This window comes from Peromyscus maniculatus, chromosome X, assembly GCF_049852395.1.
Source record: "Peromyscus maniculatus bairdii isolate BWxNUB_F1_BW_parent chromosome X, HU_Pman_BW_mat_3.1, whole genome shotgun sequence".
In the NCBI taxonomy this organism is placed as follows: Eukaryota; Metazoa; Chordata; class Mammalia; order Rodentia; family Cricetidae; genus Peromyscus; species Peromyscus maniculatus.
The window spans coordinates 10447321-10457103 of NC_134875.1; the positions used below are offsets into that span (position 1 = coordinate 10447321).

Sequence of the window (9783 nt, forward strand, 5' to 3'; positions counted from 1 at the left end):
TTCAGATTCAAAAACATTATAAAGGATGGCTTTTGGTATTATCAATATACTGGCTAGATCTTTATATACTGTGACTAAAGTATAGGATACTAGCATGCATAAAGTCTTCAATAGTTAATATATTGCACTCATTTGATTAAAGAAATCCTGTCTGAGATTTTGTAAGCCTGGTGACTTTTTGATTTTCATGTACATGGCATTTTTATGAATATGGTATCACTAAAGTAGGCATCAATGGCAATGTATCTAAAACATTTTTTATAAAGCTGTGACCTTTTGTATTTGAGGTAATATCTGAATATTTTTCCTTGTGTTCATAAAACACAGAGAAAAAGTTAAATGGTGTAATCTGAAATGTAAAAGTATGCTTGGTAAAGTTGTTCAAACCTGGATATTTATTCAGGGATTCACCAGTTAGATAGAGCTGCTTAAGGAAAATTGAGCAACTACAAGGTTCTGGATTAGTTTCTTTAAATAACTAACCAATTAGTAAGATCCACAGAACAGATCAACTGTCTTCAAGAAGAGTACTGAGATAAGTCATCAAGATTCCCTGAGGGGTTATTTTACGATCCATGGGTTATTCAGAGATCATTTACTATCTTGCTTGTGAGTGAAACATCAGTTCTCAGGATGTCAAGATGCTGTGTCCATGCCTTTAGAGGATAGGCTCAGATGTTCTCTTCTATACTGATTTTTCTAAATTCTTTAAGAAGTTTGAATACATCTGATTTAAGCACTCTTTACTCATGTTTTCTTTTTAACTACAAAAGATTGTGACATGAGAAATAGAAATGCTATACATATGTGAACATATATTTTGTCTACCTTGCTTTATCCTAGCATCCACAGAAGTCAGACATCCAGGTACCGAACTTAATAGAAAGTCTGAAATGATAATATAAAGCAGTTTCTTTCCTTCAATAAAATAGCAAATCATCTTACTTTTTAGCAAATTCTACTGATAAATGAACCAAGTTCACATACTTTGTTTTTCCAGTTACTGTCATAAACATCTCTAGAATTGCCTCTTTCTTCTATATGGAAGGAACTTTATGAGGCAAATCTGAAAGACATGACCTTTATTTTCAAGGATCAAACAGTAAAAAGTCAACAAAAAACAACTGAGAAATATATAGACATAAATCATTAATGCCATAGAAAAATGCAGGTATAATATCATAATTGACCATGTCTCCTTCTTCTTTAGAAAATATGGACAACTTTTCTGAAGAGACTGATCATCAAAATAAATCTTTATCTTATTTAAGCAAGGAAATATAACTTATTTTTTAAATTCCAGATATAGCTGTGGGTTCAGGCCTATAATCTCAACTACTCAGGAGACTGATTCAGGAGAATCATATATGCTTTTTGAGTTATTTATTTTTATTTATATTTATTGGTATAAGTGTTTTGCCTGTATGTGTGTATACTATGTGGGTGCCTGGTACCCTCAGAGATCAGAATAGATCATCAGACCTACTGAAACTGGATATAAAGACATTTGTGACCCACCATGTTGATTCTGGGAACTGATGAAGTTCAATTTCATCCTGTCTCATAAAAATAAGATGAAACAGCTTTAAAAAAAGAAAAATGAACTAGGGATATAACTTGATGGTAGAGAGCTTGCTTTCATTAGGCTCTAGTCTAAGTTCAAACCCCATGCAAGAAAACAAAGCAAAGTGAAACAGCAAATATGCTGGTTCTCATAATGCCCCACATAGGCCCTCAGTTAGTAGAACAGTTTGGGAAGGATTATGAGATATACCTGTGTTGGAGGAGGTGTGTCACTCGGGTCAGCTTTGATGTTTCAAAAGACTCAAGCCTTTCCTAGTGCTGCCTCTTCTTTCTGCCTCTTGCTTGCTTGAGTTGTGAACTCTAATCCTGATGTTTCTGCTGTAATGCCTCTGCTCTGTTGTGCTGTGGGGAAGTTTTTCTGTATGCTGTCAATATATGTTGCTCTCATTGGTTAATAAATGAAGCTGCTTTGACCTATGGTTAGGCAGGATAAGAGCCAGGCAGGAAATCTACACAGAGAGACAGGGAGAAGAAGAGTGGAGTCAGGGTAGAGACCATCCAGCCTCCCAAAGCTAACAGTCCAGTAACAACACCATGCCCATATGGCAAAATATGGATGAATAGAAATGGGTTAATTTAAGATGTAAGCGTTAGTTAGCTATAAGCCTGAGCCATAGACCACACAGTTTGTAATTAATATTAAGCCCCTGAATGACTATTTTAAAAGTGACTTCAAGACTATGGGACTGGGGCTGACAGAGAAAAGTGCCCAGCAGCTCAACTGCTGCTAAAAGTCTAAAAGCTTAACAAAGCCTCTAGTTCCTGGTCCTCACACCTTATATACCTTTCTGCTTCCTGCTGTCACTTCCTGGGATTAAAGGCATGTGTCTTTTCCAAACAAGACATGAGATCTCAAGTGCTAGGATTAAAGGTGTATGTCACCATCCCTGGCTATTTCCAGTGTGGCCTTGAACTCACAGAGATCTGAATGGATCTCTGCCTCTGGAATCCTAGGATTAAAGGCATATGCTACCACTGCCTATCCTCTATGTTTAATATAGTGGCTGTTCTGTTCTCTGACCTCCAGTAAAGTTTATTGGGGTGCATAATGTATCAACCACAGGCTTGGACTTGCCTCTACTGGATATGTCTCCCCATGGAAAGCCTTGCCTTCTTGTGGGGGGGAGTGTGGGGTGGGTTGGGGGGAGGCTGTGGGGGCAGAAGGAGGGAAGAGGGGCATCTTTGATTGGTGTGTAAAATGAATGAAAAATTTTTCTTAACTAAAAAAAATAAAACCCTAAAAAATTCTAGAAATATGAAATAAAATAAAAACCTGCTACACACACACACACACACACACACACACACACACACACACACACACAAATTTAAAAGCATAGAAGATTTCAAATGCACAGAAAGGAAACCACACCGAGTTTCCTAGTTTCACAGTCTCATGCCATCAGTGTCACAGAGACGGGTGTCCTGACAGCTGCCTATGAGATGGAGCTGGCTGCCAGCTGTCATGAGCTAAGCAGCAAGCTCCTGAAGTCTCTCTCATAGAATACAGTACAGAGAGCATTCTCCCAGTTGCTGCCTGCAGGCTTGAGATCACAGCCACAGGCTTAAAAACACAGCTCCATGCTACTTAATACTGCTTTCCAGAATCAGGGAGGTAAGCATGACTTGTTGGTACTTGTGCCATGTTGGAAAGCCTGAGTGGGGAGGAGCCAGTAACCAAAGCCGTGCTTTTGTCCTAGGCGCACAGATTAACAAACTCTCCTGGTCAGAAAAGGATTACAGATACATGATAAAGACAGATTCAGATGAGGAAAAAAAAAACACTCTAAATGGGTTACAATGTATTTAGAAATACATGTAGTCTTGGGAAAGAAAAAAAAAATGAAGTCCTTAAAGAGCAAAAAAAAAAAAAAAGCCACATAAAGATGGAAAATACACAGAGACCTGGATATTGTATATCATTGTATTGTCTTTGAGAATTTTTTTCAACTTCATAGAGACATCTGATTGTAGGGGCTGCTAAGTTAAACAAACATATATATTTTAAAGGTAGCTTGACTTTAAAATGTGGGTTTAAAGATATGTTGCTTTGGAAAAGAGGTTCTGCTATTGTTTCCACAGAAGATAAACTTTGGATTGCCTTCAGGCTAATATGGGTTGATCAACCAAGACCCCCTGAAAGGTCTCCAATGACATCTGTGGCCCAAATGGTCTAATATCCAAAACAGATTGAAGGCAACTAACTAAGATGATGCAGCCTCACAGACTACTACAGCCAATATTTAACCATAATTCTACATTTTCTCAGGATCCCCATAAGATAACCAGTACCCCCAATCAGCATGGAGTAGTATAGAAAACTACACCCAAATTCCCAAAATATTGTTTATAAATGTTTGTTTTACATTAAAAGGTTGGTTACAAATTGTTATTGTTCATAGTCAATTTCTTTCTAAAAGAGAAAAGGGGCATATAATATAGAGATGATGAAAAAGAGGTAGATTATTCAATCGAATTTAATCCAAAAAACAACTGTTAATCTCAAAATACTTTACATTGGAATGGATTTTGGTTTACTAATACAAATTTAAGGTCAATTTTGTTATACTGTGTGTATGTTTCTACTTTTGTTTAAGGTATTGTGTTTATGCAGCTCAATGAAAAATGTAGTGTATAATAAAAAACACAAAATAATAATCACCTAAAATAGTCAAACTTATAGTCATATTAGTTGGGTTTTTTAGATACGTAGAAATATATTTCAGTTAGGTAATCTTTAAACACTTCAAAGATCTACAGAATACAGCACTTAAACTGTTTTAAGAACTTAGACTTTTCTGGACAGTGAGACATGTCTGTTCCTGGCAGCACCAATTACTTCAAAGAAGATGATGGACATTTAAGAAACTCATTATGGAGTTTGCTTACAATGTGGAAAAAGGCTAGCCATTTGGGCAAGAAACTGTCCTTGCCTGAAGTGCTTGACAATATGTTGTATAAACTGGACATGCAGGATCCATAGGAAGACCACTGAATTTTTCCAAAACAAGGCAACATAGTAGATGTGAGTTTTCTCCAGTCCTGCCAGGCTCCATAGTCCCATGGCTGCTTATAAAGTAATCATTCAGAGGCTTATATTAATTACCAATTGTGTGGCCTATGGCAGGTTTCTCGCTAGCTAGCTCTTATAACTTATCCCATTTCTAATAATTTATAAGTTGACACCTGGCTGTGGCATTACTGGTCTGTTGACATCGTGCTATTCCTTAGGAGACGGCTGGCATCTCTTCTGCCTCTCTTTCTTCCTTCTTGCCTATCTGCTTAGATTTTCCGCCTACTTGTAAGCTTTCTTACCATAGGCCAATGCAGCTTTATTTATCAACCAATCAGAGCAATGCATATTCACAACATACAGAGAGACATCTCACAAAACCTCCCCTTTTCTGTCTAATCATAGACAGTATAGTTTGTAAATAATATAAGCCTCTATGTTTTTACTTGGGGCCAAGTAACTGCAGGATGCAGATGCGAGAGATTTGTCCCAACTGTTGGGCCAGGCAGGACAAGAGAAACCTGACTACAATGGTTCCTAGACTTGGTGGCTAGAGTTTCCATATAAAACCTGATAGTACTTAAGAAGATATTATAAATGTAGCTAAGTGAACTTCATATTTCATGTTGCTCATGGCAGGCCGAGGTACAGTGACATGTCCTCTGGCCATGGTGGGTTCACTGTGTGTGGGCTTGAGCTACAGCATGGTGGATTCCCACCAAGGTACACAGATTCCCTCCAAGCTGTACAGCACACTGTGTGGTGGATTTAGTCTTTACTCATACAGAAAAAAAAGTTTATGGGCCAGCTGTACTCTACTTGGTGATAGCATGGACCCCAGACTTAGCAGGGCAAGTGTGACTCTCCTGGATATCTCCATTGTGGTGGTATTGTGTTCCCCAAAATATTGTGTACTATAATAAATTTATCTGGGGTCAGAGAACAGACAGCCACTAGATACAAAGGCTAGAAAATGGTGGCACTCACACCTTTAATCCTAGCATTCCAGAGATAGAAATCCCTCTGGATCTCTGTGAGTTCAAGGCCACACTGGAAATAGCCAAGCATGGTGACACACGCCTTTAATCCCAGAAAGCCAGCCTTTAATCCCAGGGAGTGGTGGTAGAAAGCAGAAAAATATATAAGGCGTGAGGACCAGAAACTAGAAGCTTTTGGCTGGTTAAGCATTTGGCTGGTTAAGCATTCAGGCTTTTGAGCAGTAATTCACCTGAGACCCATTCCGGATGAGGACTCAGAGGCCTCCAGTCTGAGGAGACAAGACCAGCTGAGGATCTGGTGAGGTGAGATAGCTGTGGCTTGTTCTGTCTCTCTGATCTACCAGCATGGATCCCAATAACTCGCCTCGGGTTTGATTTTATTAATAAGAACTTTTAAGATTCATTCTACACTCCATCATGTTGGGAAGCTGAAGTGGGTGAGGTCAGCAGGCAAGGCTTCCAATTTTTGTCTCAGCCATGCTATTTAACAGTTTAAAATCGGGTCAGAGATAGATTATAGATTCACAATAAGACAGATTCAGATGGAATAATACTCTAAACAGTTTACAGTGTGTGTAAAAATGTATGTAGGCCTGGAAGAGAGAGAAAAAGGAATATATACAGTTATATAAAGAAATAGTTTAAAAAAGTCTTTAAAGAGACAATAAAAGTAATGTAAGAAATAAGCCACATGAAGATGGAAATCATACACAGAGTCTGAATTATATTGTCTTTGGGATTTTTAACTAGAGAGACATTTGATTGTAAAGGCTACTAAGTTAAACCAATGTGTATATTTTAAAGGTATCTTGACTTCAAAATTTGTGTCTTAAGGATACATTGCTTTGAAAAAGGGGTTCTGCTTTTGTTTCCACAGAAGATGAGAACCTGTGGATTGTTCAGCCAAATCAAACCTGTGATTTGATCAGCCAAGACCCCCTGAAAGGTCTCTGATGACACCATGGCCCAGGTGATCCAACATCCAAAATCAGTTTCAAAGTAATAGACGGAGACAATCCATCCTCACAGACTACAGCCAAGATTTAACTATAATTTCTCAGGATCCCTAAAAGATTACTAGTGGATATCTATCATCCTCACAAAGCTAATGCTGAGGAGATGACCAAGTACCACAGTGATGACTACATTAAGTTCTTGCGTTCCATTTGCCCAGATAACATGACTGAGTACAGCAAGCAGATGCAGAGATTCACTGTTGGTGAGGACTGTCCAGTGTTTGATGGCTTGTTTGAGTTATGCCAGCTGTTTACTGGTGGCTCTGTGGCAAGTGCTGTGAAACTGAATAAGCAGCAGACGAACATCGCTGTGAACTGGGCTGGGGGTCTGCATCATGCAAAGAAGTCTGAAGCATCTGATTTCTGTTACATCAATGATATCATCTTGGCCATCCTGGAACTGCTAAAGTATCACCAGAGGGTGCTGTATATTGACATTGATATTCACCATGGCGATGGTGTGGAAGAGGCCTTCTATACCACAGACCGGGTCATGACTGTGTCCTTTGATAAGTTTGGAGAGTACTTCCCAGGAACTGGGGACCTACGGGATATTGGGGCTGGCAAAGGCAAGTACTATGCTGTTAACTACCCCCTCCGAGATGGGATCGATGATGGGTCCTATGAAGCCATTTTCAAGCCAGTCATGTCCAAAGTAATAAAGATGTTCCAGCCTATTGCAGTGGTCTTACAGTGTGGCTCAGATTCCCTATTAATAAGAACATTTAAGATTCCTGCTACAGTACCCTATCATAAAATGTGGGAGCCAGTCTCCCAGCTGGGCTCCCACACCCAACTAGGGTCACTGTTGACTGCTAATACCATATACTGTGACAAGGAATCAGAATCCTGTTTCAAAAATATGCTTGGCATATTACAAATCCCTTGTAATTTTAAGGATTCATTTATCTTGAATATGTACAAAATTGCTTTAGTTCAATATAACTAAGACTTAAGCATGAAAACATTTTATTAAATCCAACGATGGTAGAATTGGCAGAATCATTGTCTTCACCGAAGAGAATTTCAGAGTAACTTATCTGTTTCAGTAAGAACAAAGCATTAGCCTGTCTATGGTACACATGGAATTCAAATATATCAACTTATTACCAGGTGACTGACTTACAACCCTGACAAATTATTCAGCATTGATTTCTGCTATAAAAGAATTGACACCTAGAATTGCTCATGGTCAAATTGGCTTTGGTGAGTGACAATCTATGTTTCTGAACCCATTTGTGATACTCATTACTGTTTTTGTACCTTCATTCCTCAAACTCATTCAAAATTCTTATTATTCATGAGCTTGCTAAGTAATGACAGAAATACCTGGGGAAAAATTTTCAATGATAGTCACAAAACACATCATCTTGTTCAATTAATTATTTACATCCTCTTCTGCAAAGAGTATACTCTTGGGTGACAATACATATATCTTCTTCCTCATCATTGTTCTCCTCCTCTTCTCTTCCCCTTTCTCCTCCTACTTCTTGTTTTATAGAAACATCTATCCACACAACTTTTGCAAAATTTTCCTTGTTTTTAATTTTCTAACTAATATATTACTTCTAGGCAAAATTAACAACCAAATGCACATCTCTAAGCTGTGCCCATTAGTAGGTTTGCCTCGTAATGTCTTATAACTTTTTGTTAGTCTGTAAATTCAAAGAATTTTCTCTGTTATTTGATCAGTGCATCATCCTTCATTGAAATATTAATAATGGTAGAGGATAAATTGAGCCATAAGCAACTCTATTCTTTTATTTTTTTAATTACTTTTATTGAAAATAGATTCTTCTTTCATACAATACATTCCAATCTCAGTTTCCCCCTTTCCACTCCTTCGAGCTTCTCCCACCCCTTTCTCCCTCAGATCGACTTCTTGTTTCCTCTTCAGAATAATTTAAAAATATTTTATTTATTTCAAATTTTACATAAATTTTATTACTACTTATTATGTACTTTTATTTATTTTAAAATAGCAATGCAGTTTTCTGTAAAATAATCATAATCAAGAGATATTGATAATTCTAATAAATATAGTCTCTAGATTATTTACTACCTACATTAATGAAAAAATCTGTACCTGGACTCTGTCATTGTAGCTTCACATAGATATGCAAACACTATAATGTTATTCTAAAAGCATTTTAATAGATACCTATCTAAGAAAAATACAGATAAAAATATTATCCTTTTATCAAAGTATGCGAAGAGATATTGTCTGGAGCATTCCTGAATACCCTTTTAAAATTATTTTATTTATTTGTTTGTTTGTTTGTTTGTTTATTTATTTATTTTGGTTTTTCGAGACAGGGTCTCTCTGTGTAGCTTTGTGCTGTTCCTGGAACTCACTCTGTAGCCCAGGTTGGCCTCAAACTCACAGAGATGAGCCTACCACTGCCTCCTAAGTGCTGGGATTAAATGTGTGTGCCACCATCACCCAGCTATTTTATTTTATTTTTTAAAGACAATTTCTCTTATATTACAGACTGGCCTCCAACTCACTATGTAGTGGAGATGGACATAAACTTATGATTCTCTTGTCATTACCTTCAAAGTGCTGGCATTTCAGGCATATGTCATCATGCTTAGTTTATGTGGTGCTAGAAATTTGACTTTGTTCATGATAGGAAATCACCCTGTTAATAGAGATACATCTCCAGCTTCTGAATATCCTTTATACAAGGGGTGATGCAATTCCTTTGAAGTTTTTACTATGAGTTTAAGGACCAACCAGGTGTCCAAACATTTCAATTTGAAGAGTAAAACCTCTGCAAAACAGTTTTTAATTTAGGACAAGCAGAGCTAGCATAATTTGGGGAGTAGTGAGGAATGCAAATTCGCAAACTTACCCTAGGATGACTGAGCCAGGAGGTATGTGGTTGAGACTTAACATCTGTGCATTTTAAAAAGCCCTCTAGTGGATTCTAAAGTATGCTGGAGTTTAAAAGTCACTACTAGAGCAGATGCCTCGGGCTTTTTGGTAAAATTGGGCACAATTAACATTTCCTTCAATATGCCCCCTTTGAAAGTGTCCCATTTATTACCTTTACAAGTACCCATTGCTTTTGTTTACATATTCCTGAGTACCATCACTACTACCTCATATCATCCTGCCCTTGGCTCTACTGATCTTTTATTTGATAGAACACAACAAGTTCCTCAGTGT

At 37.6% G+C, this 9783-nt stretch overlaps 1 pseudogene; it reads left to right on the forward strand.

Moving 5' to 3' along the window:
- Positions 1–6498: 6498 nt before the first annotated feature.
- Positions 6499–7560, forward strand: LOC102912963 (histone deacetylase 1 pseudogene; annotated as a pseudogene).
- Positions 7561–9783: the final 2223 nt, after the last annotated feature.